Source organism: Pezoporus wallicus, unplaced genomic scaffold (assembly GCF_028554395.1).
Source record: "Pezoporus wallicus isolate ANWC-B61680 ecotype Strahan unplaced genomic scaffold, APGP_CSIRO_Pwel_v1 contig_8166, whole genome shotgun sequence".
Taxonomy (NCBI): domain Eukaryota; kingdom Metazoa; phylum Chordata; class Aves; order Psittaciformes; family Psittacidae; genus Pezoporus; species Pezoporus wallicus.
In genome coordinates this window covers 917720-937254 of record NW_026638114.1, presented here as the reverse complement: position 1 = coordinate 937254, position 19535 = coordinate 917720, and positions in this window count along the sequence as shown.

Sequence of the window (19535 nt, the reverse complement as noted above, 5' to 3'; positions counted from 1 at the left end):
CATGCTTCCGAATAAAGGCTGTGGGTGTCTCACAGGGATTTCAATGGGCACGTCTATTCCCAGAGGTAAACAAACCAAAGCATCCCCAAACTCCACAACAAACTTGCGGCTGAAGAAGGGAGATGCCCGCCGCTGCACGTTGCGGCTGGAGCCGGCAGGCTGTGCTCATGAACCAGTAATCCGCAGCTCTGCCACTGATGCTCTGAAGTGAAACCAAAGCTACAGGAGAAAAGAAACCTCTTTTCTGCAGGGGTTTTTCTTCAGCTCGTTATAGCAACCTGCCTACAGGCTTTAATAATGCTTAAAGCCACAAGAATCTGGCTCATATTAAATCGTGTTATTAAGCCAAAGAAATGTTGAACTGCAGCTTTCTTGTTAGGGGGAAAGGCGATGTTTCTCCGGCTGACTGATGCACTCCGGATTCAGTCTCTTCACTATCTTCCTTTTTACTTTGGTAAAGGTCTCCCTTGCCCGTAGGGGATCGCATCTTTCAGGCTCTCACACTCATTCACACGTGCACAAAACAAAGACAAAAAGCTCCATCAGCTTCAGCTGAACTTTGGGTTTCGGACCTTCTGTGGCCAAATCTCCACCTGCTGCTTCCCAAAGTGCAGGTTCAGCTCTTTATATTTGTTTTAAAGAGGTAAAGATTAGGTTCTCCTCCAATCCGTACCTGCCTAAGCCAAAATGAAATAACTTTAAACTTAAGCTCATGTTGCTGTTATCATCTCTCATAATAAGCAGAGATTTCTTCATCCACCCTTCAATTTTTAGTAGTATTTCTAACAAAATGTGGAACATTCCTAGATCTGAGGTACCAGGACACTTGTGATAGCAAAATCAGCAACAGCTCTTTTCATATTCTAACAGGGAATCCCTCCAGCTTGCATCCTTCTTGGAGCTGGAATTTAACCTTTAGACTTTACTCTTTCTAGGCACAGTCTGTCTTTGATTGAAGATAACACTTCAGTCATAACCTAAAATGCCCTAAGCTTTTTTCTTGCCATTCTTCTTGCAGCACTGAGTCAAATCTTTGTGTTATGACAGCTTAAACCAATGAACCTGATGCTCCCAGATGCAATTAAGAGACAGGGAAAAGCTGACAGTGAATTGCACCTCTCCTGTGCCAAAGCCAGCATTACCTTATTCCTGACATTTAGGTTTTCAGTGATACCAAGATGCACTGTCAGTAGTACGGGATGCACTGTCAGTGGCAAGGGACTCCTCTGAGAGCTGGGTGAAAGGAGTGATGCAGTTATTGGGATGACACATCCACCACACTCCTCAATTTTAATTGGGATTTCACAGTAAAAATCCCGAGTTGCCCCAGCTAAGGAAGTTCAACTCTTTCTTGAAAAGGAGAAGAAAGCAGAGACACAAACTCAAAATGAGTCTACCAACAGCTCTGTGTGTTGGTCCCACTCCTTCACATGCTCCCACAGCCCTTCTGCCCTCCAGTGCTAGAACTGCAGGGACCTCAAGCCAGCTACATGCTATGGGCACAGCCCCATATCAGTGATGTTCACAGCATAAATCACAGCCTGTATCTTGCTCAGGCAGAGGGCTGTGGCTCAGAAGCATACTATTATCATCCAAGTCAATCCTCTAAGTCAACCAATTCCAGCAACTCACTTTGGAAATACCACCCACATCCTATAAAACTTCAGATTTGAGATGCAGCCCACAGAGATTAATGAGGGCTTGAATTTATGCCTCAAGGGCTTCTAATAGGCTTATTTTTCTGCTATACCATTATAATCCTCCCATACAAGTAAGTTGCTCACATATTTTCAGCTAGGGAAGGGGCTTGATTTCACAGGTAATAAAGATTGCATTCAGGAAAAAGAATAAATAAAGCAATAAATAGAATAAATAAAATTAATAAAGAATAATTAAATAAATATTAATAAAATAATAAAAGAATAAAAAAAGCAATTGCTATCATTTTAGCACAAAGTTTAGGTATGTAAAGGGTTGTGTAGTGGACAAACTGGTTTTCAGGTGCTATGTTTCTCAGCTGAAGCTTCTGAAGCCCCCCATCTGTCCTGGCACCAGGAGGGCACATTGAAGCAGCCTCCATAATGCTACAGTGGGGGTTCCCTTCAGAAAGGGTTTTACTTGAGCTTTGAGGAGTAAAGTCAGGAAACATGCAGCAGTGGTGCCAGCCAACATGGGCCCTTTTTATTCCTCAGCTGGACTGACCTTGTGAGGATGCTTGCTGAAAGCCATCCCAAGTGTGCCCATTAAAAGCAATCAAGCACACCTCTGTGCTTACCAGGCATTTCAGATCAAGTACTAAACAAGCTTGTTAGTTTGGGCAGAGCTGGCTGGAAGACATCTCTGTGAATGTATGTTTTGCTCTATTTACACTATGGACACGGGCAGCCCTTGCAGAGCACCTGGGTTGCGCTTTCCTTTTCATTCCGAAAGGAATGAAATCCTTCTGGATTTCATTTTCCCAGGTTTGAATTGGACATTCCAGGGGAAAGGAGGGGAGAGAATCCTGGTATTGCCTGAAAAGGCAAATAACCTCACTCTCACAGCCTGCAAGAAAATCCTTCTGTCCTCTCCAACATCCCCCCCAAAAGAAAAGCGAGAACATTTAACTTCGCTTAGCACCGAGTACCTATTTCTGAGCAATTCCAGTACCTATAAAGCTGTAGGAAAGAAAAAGACATTCTTCCTCCCTATACATTACATGTTACACACCCTTAAATAGCTCTCAGGTCAGTCTTGTAGACCAGGACCAGAATGAGAGTGTGAACCACTGCTGTCTGACACTTGTGATATTCCTGCTTCTGCGTGTGCATCTGTTTGAGTTGCACTGTGCATAATTCAGCACAATCGTACACATTTCTTGGTTGATGTACTCAAAATAAGCGTTACTCAGCTTGATGACTAGGTATTCACTTACAGCCATCTGGATGGTTTATTTTAGGAAGGGATTTGGAAGAACAGTGCTTTATTCATTATTATTATGAGGGCTCTGTAAGAATACGAGGGATGCAGAGATGCAGCGCCTGGACGTGTCTTGCCTTTCTCTCACTAGCCTCCAGCTTCATGTTTACTTTCGCAGTTCCACATCGTTTGAAGGAGGAAGATAATATTTATCATCAACCACAGCACACTCTTATCATCAAACCTTAAGCAGCAGCATCATAAAGGCCACCCGGCTCCAGAGCTGACTCACCATAAACCCACTACTCACACACCACCAGCTCATGTCAACCTGCGCTGGGCTGCAGCCAGATAACAGAACTACCGTTAACATCAATGACAATTAACGCTCAAATGACTCACTCAGACCTTTTCTGTTGCCTTCCAGTGTAGCACTTGCTGCGGCTGGAGCTGTACCGGCCTCAGGATGCTGCCACCTCCTGCAAGGCAAAAAGGGGAAAGCAGTGGAAATTTAGGAAGGGTTCTTATGTATTTCAGCCAAGCCTCATGGTACCTAAATGATTTGCTCTGTACTGGATGCATCATTTATTCTGCCCCTTTTGCCCACACACACAAAGGAACATAAAATAGTGGCTCTGCCGCAGATTTCTGCATTATCCTAGCTCCAATGCTTCCAATTTTCCTCCAAAAGAACAGCTTACTCTGCTGGTTTCAAGGTAAATATATTTTCCTTCACGTACAGAGTGGGTGCAAAGGTCCCAGTCAACCTCTGGAGGAGCAGGAACATACCCAGCAGCCATGGCAGAATGAGCTGAAATTATCACTAAAGGTCACTGAAAGAGTTTGTATTATACACATGGTTCTGGTCACTGTAATAAGCAGCTGCTTTGCTACCCACAGCGTATTTACATGCCCAGAGGGTAACTACAGGGTATTTACTTGCCCTGGAGGGTACTGCTGGTCCTTCCTGCAGTAGCTTTCTCCGTGTAAGAGGCCGTAATGAACTGCAGAGGGCTTCCCATCTTGGAACTACTGAAGACTTTGGGACTGGTTTTGCTTTCCATCGCTGTATCCTGCCATGTGGGGCAAACCCTCTGCACTGCTCCTTTTCCCTGAGCCAACGCTGCCTGTTTGGAAATGCTTCCATCTGTAATTACTGCACAATGGGACTAAGCGAGGGCGCCTTGATCACATATTCATTATATCTCCCCTGCTCTGAAGGGAACTCTGCAGAGTGACAGCATCTGTTTTAACCCGCAGGTGGTGCCCATAAATACAGGAACTGGTAGTTTAATACGGTGCTATCCGGTAGTCTCATATTCCTTCAATAGCTAATAATAGAACAAAACTACAAAATAGAGCAACGATCCCACAGCTGCAAACTACCCATTAAACCAACACAAAACCTGTAAAGGACGGCTGTTAGCACCCTCAAAGACAGTGAATCATCAAATGCCCTCCCATCAGCATAAAGGAATGCAGATCTCATTTATTTCCCCAGTACCTGCGGAGCAGGAAAAGAAGTGCAGTTTAAAAGGGTATCACAAAATCATCACCGTCAGGACCAGGATGGAACCTCTTCAATTGCCAGATTAATCCTGCCATATCAGAAAGTTACTGGGCTGCTTCTGATTTGATCCAGAAAGGAATTGCCAAGTGGCACAAATAAGCAAGGCCACCAGTTCTATTTCGCAAAGAACAAAACCAAACAGAAAGGTAAGCAGCTCAGGGCATTGATCTGGCTTGCTGAGACAGACAGGTATTCCCTCGATGACACTGCAAGTGTCAGGACGTCACATTGGTGGTTTTTCCTACTGTGGCTCTTTAATGACAGAAACAGAAGCAAATAAGGAGGGTCGATATCATGAGGCTGCAAAGGTAGCCTCAAGCGAGGCAACTTTGCCTATAGCTCTTGCTGTGTGGTCTCTGGGGATGTATTCTTAGCTGGCATTAATTGGCATAGAAAATCAATGCAGCTATGTGTATAAGCTGAGGCTGTTGCCCAGGTCTGTCTTTTCCTTCCCCTTCTCTTGCACAGAGGCATTGTGTACCGACAAATTGCTTCTTGGGGTGCTATGTGCTAACACCACAGTTTTTCCTGTAAACTCATTTTGTTTAATCCCTTTCTGGTGCAGACGCTTATGAAGGCAGTTGTGATTCCTGGATCTCTGCCTTTGGCTGCACCTGTGATTAATACCGTTCCCTGAGTCTTGCAGACTTAGTGTTTTAAGAATATGGTAGGAGAAAGCTTGAATTTGTTAGGCCCCAGGGGTCTAAAGTATTTTGAGGGCTGTGTCTTTCCTATTTGACATCAAATTGCCCTCCTTGACACATTATTTTACCCAGATTTTGCATTTCAAATAACAATCCTCGTTTCCATTCTGTGTTAAACACGGAGAAACACACACTTTTTTGCTGCTCTTTCCCTTGACACTGCATTACTTTTTGCCTGTACCTTCCTGCTTATTGTTCTCTTCCTTACACCTGAATAGTTTACTTTCTTATTTCTACTCACCTTTTCACTTGGTTTTACTGCTCTTTTCATTTCCCTGGTGCTGGTGTGAGCATCCCAGAGAGGGTAGGGTGGAAGTTGAGCAGTTCCAGGAGAGTCACTACCTTCTTGCTGGCCCTGTGGGATCAAGTACTGTTTCTTGGTCTTTACCAGACATATATTAAAGGCTGAAATAACAAATGGGACCCTTATTTATGCTGATAGATAACACACACATTCAGAAAAGCAGCTGAAGCACTGAGGATGGTAGATGTTGACAGGGAAGTAGCAAGTACCAATGCCTCTCAGCCAAGGGAGATGAAGCAATCAGCTCATCCTGTCCCAGCTGTGGGCTCCTCAGCAGCAAGTCATCACACCTTCACCTGGAAAACACAGGGCTTCAACAAGCACAGGGTTAGAATATCCTTCATAGAATACATTTTGCTACCTGTGCTCTGCAGGGTGATATGTGCTGAGAAGTGTTCCCACTGAAGGATAAAAGGGAAGAAAAACAACTTTGAAGAACAAATGGACATTCAGCAGCAGACATTGGATAACTCTTCTAGAAGGCACTTTACATGGATCCCAGCAAATCTGCCGCATAAATCAGAACTCTGACTGCCCATATGTGGTTAAAAGGGAGCTAAGCTGACCTCTGTCTTCCCTTTCAGTGGTTTCTTCTCCAGTCCAGCATCAGAGGGATTTGCTTGACAGTAGCAGAAGCAGATAGGAACCTAGAGTTCAGATAAACAGCATGAACAGGGAAACAATAAAATCATTACATAAGTTGTACTTGCACAGGAATGAGAGCAGTAACAGTGGTGTAGCCAGGATGGTGCAACTCCACAAGCAAGAGTTTATATGTGTCCTGAGCAAGGGACTTTCTACTCAAACCCTTGTGTTTTCCTAGAATTATCATCTGGTCTAGCAAAAGGCTCTGATTTCCCTATGGATTTGGTGTCAGTCGTGGATGACACTTGACACTGGATTCAGTTCTTGCTGCATGGAATGGGACAGAAGAGGGACATGTCCAGCCTTGACTCTGACACTGCACAACAATGGACAAAACAAATCTGACTTAATGACACTATCCAAAAGAAGTGCTCATATCTCTGAGGATTTAAAGCATCCTTTGAGACATTGCTCCTGCATGAACTGTTGGCATGGAGACTGATGAAATGTAATACAACATAAATAAAATATTACTGACATAGGAGAAACCAGCCCTGATTTAAAGGGATACCGAGTGGCCAACCAAGCCAGTTTGGCAGAATGAGGCTGTTCCTCATTGCCCTTTACAACTTTAATCATAGTTTTCCCCATTGTTTGTATGATGAACTCCAAAGTCTTCTGGCCATCAAAAGCACTGATTTGGCAGAGGGATGAAGTGAAGAACTTCCTAAAAGTGTTTTTCCATTATCCCAAAGAGAAATGAAAGGAAGGTCCCTGTGTCACGAGCACCTGGTCCAGGCCAACAGGCTGTGGGACATGGCTTGGAAGTGCACCGGGTACATCACAGCACTCACTGAGATCAGAATAACACTGTCACAGCTCTTGCTTCAGCGTCTTGGTTTGTCTTTGCAAGAAAACCAATCCCCAGAGAGGAGGAGAAAGGACATTGCTGAGGTAGGGATGTCCGGAGCTGGGAAGCATTGCTGATTTTGTTAACATGGATATAGAGCAAGAGATTCAGACTCAAATGCCCGTTTCAATAAGAAATTCTTCCAACAGGTTCAGCCAAGTGAGAAACTAACCCCAGATTAGCAGAAGCAGCTTTAAGGGTGTACACTGGAGGGAGGAAAACGCAGCATGAAAAATGTACCCTGGTCTCCCACACTGAGCAATCACCTTTCCCAATAGAAATGATGCTTTTAGGGGTGTGCTCCCAATCTGAGAAAGTTCTTCTGTAAAACTGTTCCATTGAAAAAGTCCCAGCAATCCTTACTTCCGTATTCTTGCACCAAATGATAACTGAAGTCACACACTTCCAAAGCATGCAAAAATAATGAGCATTTAGTACAACCTTGAGCATGACGGAAAGAGCCAAGTGAGATCTGAATCAGCAGAGTGGCAGGAATGATCGAAACAGTTTCTGAGCTGGTGCAACCAGAGCTCAGAGCTCGACCAGCTCTATTGAAATATCTGGCTTCAGCAGATTTACATGAATGGACATTGAGGCAGAATTTCACCCCAAACCAGCACATTTCTGATGTATTAATGTCTGAAAAGGGTGGAACTTAAGTTCTCTTTACTCACATCCGTTTTCTCTTGCAAGCCTTTGTGATCCACATCCCTTGCTCCAGATCCTCTTACTGGTTGTGTGCAAACAGTATTAAAGTATAAACACATTTCTGAAGCCTGATCATTTTCCATTTACAGAAATCATTAAAATTTCTTTTGCATGAATCGGAAGACTGGGTGGTTCGGGAATAGTGCAAGTCTATGTGGACCACATATCTAAGGGAGAGCTGGAGATGAAAGACACCCAGATACAATGCAATGTATTAGTCATGATTTAAAAGCAGGAGATAAAACTGTCCCAAGTAACTGTTATAAATGCTGCATTTCTGCTACAGAACTTGCAGCACTTTATACTGAGTGCTCCATGCATCACAGAGCAACAACACAGAGCACTGCTGGAGAAGGACATGAAGTTGGGTGACAACAGAAGCTGAAGCATAACCATAGGCAATTTGTTTTACAGCCATCAACTTGCTATTCAAAATGAACCAGAGACCACAGACATACTCTTTTCTGTTTGCAGGTGCTGATACATCAACTGTGTATTGCTCACATGCAAAATCTGTCACAGTACCTTCAGCATACACTTGTGTTACTGTATCTAAACTATATTAAGTATAATCTCATTGTAGAAAGCTCACACAGGCAAAGAAATCACTAGGAATATTACACTGAGACAATACAGAACAGAACAGATTCGCATTTCTACCACTTATTCAGTGAATGAGAGCTAATGTTTGGGTTAGTCCACAGCTGCATCAGTTTATTACGCACTATCTAGAAAGCTGCATGAGGTGCTTATTGACTCATGGGGATGTGGGGAAATACAGGAGAATGGTGTGGAAGTGCTCATTAAAGTGTTTAGCACATGCACCTATTGTGCTTGTTTTCCTTCTATTGTCTCCTGGGCAAGCAGGAGGCTGGGCCGTTCTCAGCGAGAGGATGTCTGAAGTCAACATCAAAAATGTTTTCCTGGGAAGTGGATGCTGCATTTATAAACAGGAGTTCTCTCAGCCAGAACCCAAGCATCCTCATTGCCTGCTTAACGTCACCCCTGCACCTTCCACCGCCCCTCTCAACCGAATCCTGCTATCGTGTTGCATTACAGCTTCATTCCCATAGCTGTTAGTTTAATCCCATGAAGTGCTAGCAAAATTATATTGCAATTAGGTAAATAATTATAAGCGCATTTATAATCATTCATCCAGGATGCAGAGCATTAGGCTGCTCAGGAAAAGCTCATTTTCAGGCAGGTAGGTTTCAACACAGCTTCCTACTCCCCGCAGAAGGTGATGGTGATTAGAGATGGAGCCCAGCTGTCCTCCCAACCTAACCCCTTTGCTTCCAGCCTCACTGGAGGTTGAAGACAGCCAGCGCAGAAGGCAGCCTCTCCACTGCAGGCCCTGGGGTACCTGTACAGCTCTGTGATGTGCTTTTCTGGAGCAGGGCCCCATAGGATTATGTTTTCCAAGCTGCCATCTGCTGTATTGGGCAGAGCATCTATGGCATCCATTGGAGGGGCTGTTGATAAAAATCACGTACCTGGCAGCACCAGGGCATAATATTAGAATAAATTAGAAGGATACAAGAGTATTGGAAGAGAAAACCAGCAAATATCCAGTTTTGAACAGCAGGATGAGAGTACATAAGAAGTGCGATGAGCAGTCTCAGCGGCATTTGCTGTTTTTCCCAACTGCTTTGTAACAGCATGTAGAAATAAGGTTTTGCAGCAATCCTACCAGAAACTATTCCCTAAGCTGCCTGCTGAGCAGTCCTGAGGGACACACCAGCATTAGGAAACCCTCAGGAGTCGGCTGCTGTCTGCCTCCCAAACAGCAGCAGTCCTGCTCTCTTCAGGCATTGCAGTGTTGTACCTCTTTTAAAGGATGGCTTGAACACCTGTGTTTTGTCAGAATTCCCCACAAGAGAATTGCCTGGAGGGATTTAAGATGTTGTTTGCATCCCCTCCTTCCACACCAGCCCCAGGGTTCTTTGCTTTCACCTGGAGATGCAGACACAGCCAGCAAGTGTCCTGTGCTAGCTCAGTGCATGGGGTAGCGGTCACTAAATGTATCTTGGCTATGACAGCAGTTATCATCAGTGGAGGAGTTACAGCAAGCATCATGGAGAGGGTTTCTGCACCCTCCTGGCTGTGCTCTTTAAATGTTTCTCTCATTGAACATTCATAGAATCATAGAATAGTTAGGGTTGGAAAGGACCTTAAGATCATCAAGTTCCAACCCCCCTGCCATGGCTGCCTGACGGGCTCAGACACATTCTTTACCCCTCATTCCATCACAGCTGACCCAATAACATACAAAGGGAGCTGACGTGCTTTCGGAATGCCAGATTTTGCAACCATGGCAATACACAAATGTGGTCCCTTTCCCCCTTCTCAGGGAAACAAACTGGAATACAGATCCACAAGGAGAAAAGTTTGCATGGCCCGTGAGCCTGGTGGTGATGGAGCAACCTTAGCTGGGCAGGACTCACAGCCATGTCCAAAAGGGCCTAATAAATTCTCTGCAAAGGATTGACCGCTTCAAAGATTCATACATATTAATCGACTTGGTTTAATTGCTATGAGCTTGGCTCAGCTTTCAAGACTTGCTATAAGCTAACAACCACCCCGGCCTGGTTAGATTTAGTCATTCCAGCACAACTGTTTGAGTCAGAAGAACTTAGCTCTTCTATTGAGGAAAATGATGGTTGCTCTTTGCAGGAGCAATGCTCATATGCGAGGAGAAGTCAGACCCTGAGATGAACCACAATGCATTTTCACCTCAGGCACCATTTTTGCCACCCGGATTAGTTTTCTTTGAGGAGAAAACACTGGTACTTTATAGATACGAGCTTTACGGCAGCAGAATTAACCACACAAGCTCACATAGTCTTGTGGCTCACATAGTCTGCGGCTCACTTTGGACGTTCATCTCAGTGGCGATTTCCACCCTATTCTTTTTCGCACACCATTAGTCCTGGTGCTTGCAGCCTGTTTTCCAAAGGAAAGGTCTCCTTGAGACAGGCACCAGAACTCCTCCAGCTAAACAGGAAAAAACTTTCCCAACTGCTCTGCGGCTGCTCCCCAGTGAAAGCTGCGCCTTTCCTTTCTCTGCGTTGTGAACAAAAGCACAGAGCAGCTTCTCAGTGGGACCGCTCTTGCCTCGCAGCGTTTCAGCCTCCCACATCCAGCATCCCCATAGGATTTCCCTGCCATGCGGATACTCGGGAGGGCAGAGCAGATGCTGTGCTCCATGCCCAGCCCACCGAAGCGAATGAACAGCTTGGCTTCAATCCCATGCCAACCCTCCTGCAGGTTGGTGTGAGCGCAGCTCTGACAGTGGCAGGTAAAGACACAGGCTCTTCATGCGCTGCTTTAGTCATCATGGCAGAAATCATTTCCGTCTCTGTGTACCTACCGGGAACAGCTACAGGAACATACTGGCAGCATCCTGTTGTTCCTGAAAGTGAACCGCCGCACAGGAGCTTTCCCATGTTACCTCACTCCTTTGCTATCCAAAGCATCCGGCTGCCCTTGCTGGCTGGGAGAAGCTTTCTGGACACACAGAAGGGCCCTGGGCTCTCGTGGCAGCACTGGGACACAGTGCTCAGGACCCTGCTCCTTGCAGATCACCAGGCTCATCTCCAGCTTTCAAACCACTGTGTTTTATAGGAGGGGTGAGTGTGGGTTTAGAGAGGATGCCCAGCTCTTACACAGGTGAATATGGAAATGATGCTCTCCCGTCTCCTGCCTCCACCACCATCTGTCCCACTGGTAGTAACCTGCTCTCCTGCGACAACCCCTTTCTCACCATGCAGCCCTCAGATTGCAAATGCCCACAAACAAACACGATTCAGTAACGAGGAGCTTTAATGCACTAACACACACTTAAAAGCAGAAGCTGCTGTTGCTAATAGAAACAGATGCTCCATCTCTAAAGAGGCAGTTTCCTCAGTAACTGATGCCAACACAACAACAGGGCCTCATCCGGCAAGGTGCTGGCTGCTCAGTGGGAGCAGAGAACCATGTAGGAGGTGCTGAGGCATCTTTCCATAAACACCCTATTAAAAATAGGCAGTGCCTCTAGCTGTTGTTTCAGAAGCAGATTCTGATTTCCCTATAATGTGAAATAATCACAGGAGGGAGGAAACATTCCCTCATCAACAGGACGTTTGAGCAGATGCTCTAATAGAGCAGTCACTGGTTTGCAGAGCACAAGCAATGTCACACCTCTAATCACAGACTTTGCACTGCCTGGTCTAGTCTTGATGATAGTCGACAGGTTATTGGACAATATAAAATCTGAATGATTATATCAGCATTTAATCTGGTTTGAATGGTGCATTCTCCCCTGATTCCTATAGCTGTAACATCAAGCGATAAGAAAAACTGTGATTTCACTGAGTTGCTTTCTCTCTCTCTACAGGGATGGTGTGAAGAGCTATTACATTTTCCTCACTCTGCCCTCAGAGTGACACCTCCCACAAAAGAGCAGCCACTCTTTATTCTGTTGGGAGCTAAACAAAGAGCAGAAACTATGGGTAAATGCTGGCTTGCCTCTTCTGCAGCCGTGGGGGAAGACACAGGTCCCTGCAGAGCAAGCAGCCACCATGAAAGCTCATCTATTCAGCAAGGGAAGCCCCTAAAGGATGTGGGTTTGGGGTCAGAGCACTCCCTTGACCATGGAGGTACCATGGAGTTCCTCCCAGTTCCCAGAGGGAAGATGTATTTACCTGATCTCTGCTGCCAAGCAACCACAGCAGGACAAGAGCAGCATGGGCTGGGGCTGGCCCTGGGCTCTGCATGTGCTCAGTATGTATGTGACCCAGGCCAGTTTGCTGGCAAGATGCAAGTGCTCAGTATGTACTGGCAAGAGACCCGGAATAAGGTCATATATATAAGGTCTTACAGTAGAGACTGTAAACTCTCTACTTGGGGTCCCTTTGGGATGCAGGCTGTCGGGGGATGCAGGCAGATGGCGGGGGCCATGGGATGCCTGACCACAACCAGAGCTAGAGGAAGCCTCCATGTGTCATCTCCCCCATCTCCACCCACAACAACCACCACACAACATCAATCCTGGCAAATGCTTCCAGCCTACCCCTAGCAACCCCAGTGCCAGCATGTCCAGGCCCACTTCCTGGGGTTCAGATCTGCACCATTACTCCCACCAGTCACTCAGCTGTCTTTTTCCCCCTCCCTCCCAATCAATCATGTTTCGCCTGTCATCTTCAGTTTTATTCTGCTCCTTTTTCTGTTCCCTCCCTGCCTGTTCTTTCTCTAATCCTGACATTGATTTGTTTCTCCTCCAGCTTTGAGGCTCATCTGAGCTTTTCAACACCTTTTATTCCTCCTCAACCTTCCATTCCTTTCCCCTGTCCCAGATGCCCCTTGCGTTGGTCTCAAGCACAGACCGGGCTGCAGAAGGCAATCGGCTCTGAAAGCCTTTCCAAACTGTGTTTTCCTTCCTGGAAAGAATCCCAAAACCAAATAATAAATGTTTATTTTAATTAGTGAGAGTCCACTGGCCTAGTACTAAAATCACCTTCTGCTGACAGGATGCACTTAACTGACTGCTGGTTCGCTCAGTCATCCGCGCTGCTGGGTGCTTTCATTAAGTCCAGACAAGAAGAAGAGAGTCCCACAACAGACTTGGCTCTGCACATAAACAGCCCCCTTCATCACAGCAGCACATCTGTAGTTGAGGTTAAGCCAAGTCTGGTTCTGCAGCCTGTGATTTTCCAGGCTTCTAACCTGGCAGTAATGGGACCTGCTGAACCAAAACCTCTGCGCTTTGCTCGTCAGTGAGTGTCTCCCATCTGCAGCAGCGCTCCAGAGAGACAGGAATGCGTTTTTTAGCCAAGTGAATTGGCAGCTAAGGTAACTTCCCACCGCTTGTGTTAGTCTTCCCATTAGACAACTGCACTGAATCAGGGAGCTTGACCCCAGCCCTGTGTGCAGATACAGCTGTGACTGAAGGATGTCCTTCCTTGAACTGTGGTGACATGGCTATGGCATGGTGCATCTCAGACTTCCTCAATGGACAAGAATCAGCTATGACCCAACCTAAAGTTTCTCTGACTCTCTAGAGCAGGACAACTCACTGCTTTAACCTTTCCAAACACCTTCTTTTAGTACCAGTAATTCCTTGGTTTCTCTATGAATGTTTTTAGATTGTTTAGAGGGGGATTTTGGGAGTCTAAAGATGGAAGTAATCTCTTGCACTGAGAATCCAGTTAAAACCTGTAAATATCATCACACTGCACTTCACCACTGCCTGGAGAAACACACTAATATCATCTCCCTGTAGTCAGGGTGTCTCACTTTTACCATCATCATGTGAGGTGCTGGTCGATGAGAAAATGAACATGAGCCAGCTTCAGTGTGTGCTCACAGCCCAGAAAGCCAACCGTATCCTGGGCTGCATCCAAAGCAGCGTGACCAGCAGGTCCAAGGAGGTGATCCTGCCCCTCTGCTCTGCTCTTGTGAGACCTCACCTGGAGCATTGTGTGCAGTTCTGGTGTCCTCAACATAAAAAGGACATGGAACTGTTGGAACAAGTCCAGAGGAGCCCACAAGGATGATCAGGGACTGGAGCACCTCCTGTATGAAGACAGGGTGAGAAAGTTGGGGCTGTTCAGCCTGGAGAAGAGAAGGCTGCATGGAGACCTCAGAGCAGCTTCCAGTATCTGAAGGGGGTCTATAGGGATGCTGGGGAGGGACTCTTCATTAGGGACTGTAGTGACAGGACAAGGGGTAACGGGTTCAAACTTAAACAGGGGAAGTTTAGATTGGATATAAGGAGGAAATTCTTTCCTGTGAGGGTGATGAGGCATTGGAATGGGTTGCTCAAAGACATTGTGAATGCTCCATCCCTGGCAGTGTTCAAGGCCAGGTTGGACGAAGCCTTGGGTGCCATGGTTTAGTGTGAGGTGTCCCTGCCCATGGCAGGGGGTTGGAACTGGATGATCTTAAGGTCCTTTCCAACCCTAACTATTCTATGATTCTATGATTCTATGTATTATAGCCATCAGTGACCTTTGTCATGTCATGGTACCTGCATCTCTCTGTCCTCCAAGCAGTTGTTAGGCTTCCAGGAGAGATGTTGAGTGACTATTGATGCAAGTTCCTGGTGTTCCACTCTCCAATGTCTCTCTCTCAGAGGCATGGGAGAAACATCATTCATTGTCTGAATCTGGTCCAAGGGAAGAGGCAGGCCTGAGCTTGGGGAAGCAGATAGACTTGCTTTGCTACAAGATTCCATGTGCTGCAGCTGCCAAAATCCCACAGGAAAGATGACCCCCAAGGACTTACCTTCAAGCTTGGCATAGCCCAGACCTGGGGGTGCTGGGGTGAGTGCTGGTAACAGGACCAACCTGCCCTGGGCAACCCAGGGAGCTCACCCATTCCTTCCAGCCACCTCTGGGATGAGCCCAGCAAACGAGCTGGATTGCTTTGCGATTCATCACTGAACCTGCACCACACCACATTACCCTGGGCAGTCCTCCTGGCCAAAACACCTCCAAATGATCCCGTCAGAACAGGTTTTCCAGACAGGGTTTGCAATATGCCCATTCATAAAGCAGATGATGCTGCTTTTGGGAGGACTCGCACCGGGCTCCAGCAAATCTGCTCAAAGGCAGCGAAGTTTCTAACATGTCTGTTAATTCATTGAAAACAGACTTAAACAAATGCCTCTTTTTTCTTTGTTTCTTTTGAATCACAAACTCCTTATCTATTTTAAGTTAATATCTTTCATTGTTTAAGAGAAGAAACCCAAATCTGAGATGTCAGTCACCCATTTGCTGGCTGACACATCCCTATGGACTCAGGCTCACTTTCTAAAGTCCTCCTGCCATACAATAGCAGAAATGTTTATTTTGTTGTTCAGAAATTGCACCTGAGGAATAAGGCTACAGAAAGGCTCTTTGGGAGGATAATTCTTTTAAAATACATGCAGGTTTGTCACAGTGGGCTGTTCTCAAAATCAATACGATAGCATCAAGCACCAAATTCCTATCAAAAATTCAACCTTTAAACCAAATACTGCTCCATCCATTTGCTGGGGAAACCTAACACCAGCTAGGGCATCAGTGATGGCACATGGAAAGGAAACAGCCAGCATTTGCCACTGTCAAGCGTTGAAAGAGAAAAGTCTATGGCCCCTCTGCTACATGCCCCCAGAACAAGGAGGAGGATTCCAAGGGCTGTGTTTGCAGCTCACCCTTCTCCCAGCGCATCACCCGGTAACATTTCAGAGCCAGCAACTGCCAAGCTGAAACCTCAGCTTCTGACAAGCTGCTCAGTAAAGGTCAGGCACTTGGTAATGAAGGCATATACATCACCAGCACAGAGAGAATACAAACGACAGGCAGTCCTGGGAAACAGCAGTCCCTGTGCTGCACATGCCACACTATCTGCCAGCAACAGCCCCTGCTTTGAATTTGCCCCATTCCCCCCGTGAAAAGAATCAGAATGAATCAGGGAGTCAGGATGGGAAGTCACCTGTCCACCTTTCTTCTGCCCCATATTGGACCAGAACCATACCTGAGGCTTTATAGGAAAAGGTTCAGGCACGAGATCACCTCTCACGTGCCACATGGAACACTGAGCTCGCAGCCTGGCATCAGCCATACTGACACAGGGACACGCACCCAGAGCTGTCCCCTTCCCTCTCCATGCTGGTGTCTGTGATGTCTGATTTCAGTCACCTTTTGCCCATCCCTTGCCAGGAAGAAAGCATCTCTTCATTTCTGATGAGCCAGAGGAAACCCTCTTAGAAGCAAATGCCTGGATAACACAATCCTGAAGATGTTACACGCTGTCCCATAGGGATGGTGCATGTGCCACCCTGCAGTGGGTACAGCTGTGATGGCTGTCCGTGGCTCTAGTGGACCTATTAGCTGGATCAAGCATCACTCCATCAATTATCTTTCTCCTGATAAACATATAGCATACATATATTACATATACACATATATGTGCATATATACACACATTACACAAAAATACAGATATATTGTATAAAATAAATGATAGCATTGGGCCTGAGGATGCATTACTGAAGACCTGAAATAATGACAGAAGGCAGCAGTTTCTTTTTCCCTTCAGGAGAAGGGTATTTAACAAAATTACAGTTAAAACATTATTTATAGGGTAACCTTGTCTCCCAAATCTCTTACAGTGGAAATAAATTAGGGCTCATCCATCACGCTGTTGCTCCAGTCTCCCCCGGTGCAGTTTCATACCAGACTAGGCAATTTCCCAGGGTTTCACCGAGTACCTGGAGCTGATTCGATCTCTGCTGCCTTTGGCCACGCTCGGCTGCGTGGTTAATGCACCCCTCCTGCACGAGCAGCCCAGATGGAGTCAGCACAGCATTAAGATAATCTGGAACTGCTGGGTTCAGATAATCAAAGTCAGGTCCTCAGGGCTCGTCTGCACTGAGAAATCAGAGCAAGACATCCAGGATGTGAATTAGCAGTGCCAGAAGCACTCACATTAAGTCCTCTTGCTCGCCCCTAAAACGAATTTCTCCCAGTTTAGCCTAACCCAGTTCCCAAACTGAGCTCAGACAAAGGTAATTTCATAGAGCAGTGAAGGTGTGGTGGAAAGTAGTGTAAAAAGCTGCAACTCGGCAGTATCAGCTCTGCCTGCTCTTCCAGACACTCCAGATGGGTCTTTGGACATGTTTCCATTTGAAGGGAGGAGAGTCATCTTCCCTCACTTCCTACCCACTGTCTTATTTTAAGTAATGAATCACATGCTTTACTTTTTCCTTTTCCCCTTAGGAAGCTGCAGATACGGGTTTTTTTTCTTTACAGATCTGCCAATACAAAGCTCTTCTTGTCCTCCAGAGTTCCAGACATCTGCAACACCAGCAGCAAATAACCTCTGCTGCTAGGAAACATTATTTTGTCATTTCTAAGTGTCATTTGTCATTGAAGAATGACACTTTTCTGATTTCTTAAAACATTCCCCAGGGTGATAGACCTTGGTTGGTTTTTTTTTTCCCCTAATTAGCAAATTCCTCCCTGATTCTTCAGAAATAAGGGAAATGCTCCACTCTGAAAAGCGAGGATTAATCCAGGCTGCCTGTGAGCCTCCTGAGCCGCGGAGGAGCCCATGCGTGGTGTTGAGTCTTTTTCTGTCAGGGAAAGATGATTTTTATGCACTTTCCTAACTGAACATGAGACCTTGGAAATAATGTCTGTGTGGGAAATGACAGGGAAAAGCAAAGCAGCAAACTAAACCGCCCCAGAGGCGACGGCATGTCACCAGTGCAGCGCGCACCATGTCCTTCAGCTGACAGCGCTTTCACTAGCAGCTGAGCATGCTACATTTGCTCCAAGGTGCCCAAAACACACCACTGACAGCTCTTTGGTTGCTTTATTGGGCTTGTTAGAGGTGGTAGCAGGGAATCAATCAGCAGTCAGAATGCTTAAGTTGTATGTAACTGTGTGGACAGACACCCTCAAGCAACTCTCAGCCCATGCAGATGCTTGACCAGCTTTTTGTCACCCAGAGGCTGCAGGCGTTTTAAGTGAGAAGTTGATGATAAACAAGGATAATTTGGGCAGATTATGGGTTCAAACTTAAACAGGGGAAGTTTAGATTGGATATAAGGAGGGAATTCTTTCCTGTTAGGGTGCTGAGGCACTGGAATGGGTTGCCCAGGGAGGTTGTGAATGCTCCATCCCTGGCAGTGTTCAAGGCCAGGTTGGATGGAGCCTTGGGTGCCATGGTTTAGTGTGAGGTGTCCCTGCCCATGGCAGGGGGGTTGGAACTGGTTGATCTTAAGGTCCTTTCCAAAATAAACCATTCTATGACTGTATGATTCTAAATTGTGTGAGAAGATGCTCCATACAGATGGAGCCACTAAATCTGGTCTACCCCAAACCTCACAGTTATCCCCTAAACCTCACAATTGTTAAGTTCTTCCCTGGTATGAAAAACTTTTCTGGATTTGGGGATGGAAGAGAGTTTTCTTGGTCAGTCCTTATAGTAAAGTGCCTTTTATGGGCAACAAACTCATTTCCAACATAAAGCAGAAAACCACAGAAACTCAAGAGGAAGCAGAAGGTAGAGAATTGAGGAAGTTGATCGCCCACTTGGCCAGACTGACAGCAGCAGATTGCTTTGCGAGCTTATTCAGAATGTACACAAGTATCCAAGTCTTTTCTCTTGTGACTTGGTAAAATAATCAATACCTACCCACTTGTGAGGTTCAGTGAAAATAATGAACTGGCAAATATTTATAGCAAAAGCCATGGCACATTAGCTATTCCAAAGGGCTTATGTAGGCGCCGCTTTCTCTGATATAGCTTTAGAGGAAACGTTTTAAGCAGCTTTATCAGCATAAAGCATACTCTGAAATGCATGGAAATTAATAACAGGCAAAGCAAAGTCAAAGCCATCCAAGTGGAATGACTTAACCCTGCTGGACAGTATTTATCACTAACTATAATGGTTAATCTGACAGTTGAGAGGGGAAAACTCTGCCATTGTGAAGCGCAATGAAACAAAGGAGGAAACGTCTCCAGCTGATGGGGGCTTTATGGAGATAAATGGAATATGACAAGTTCTATAGAACGAAGCCCATTCTTCAAAATAAAACTGGTTAACCCCAACTAAGTTGAGGCAACCGACTCAGAGCAATTTCCTTGTGACTGAACTGAGCACTGGGTTTTACTCTGGCCTCAGCCTTTATCTCCTCAGTGGGTGTTTTCTTCGGACCAGGCCCTATGGGGCTGGCACGGATTTCCCACCAGAGTCCTTTACTCTGAAAGACTTGCACTGTTTTCACGCCCATTCCATGGCTGACTTCAACATATATTTCAGCATACAAATGGCAGAGCCTACGGCTTGGATTTTCCTCCAGGAGGTTGTAGCAGGGAGTCCCTG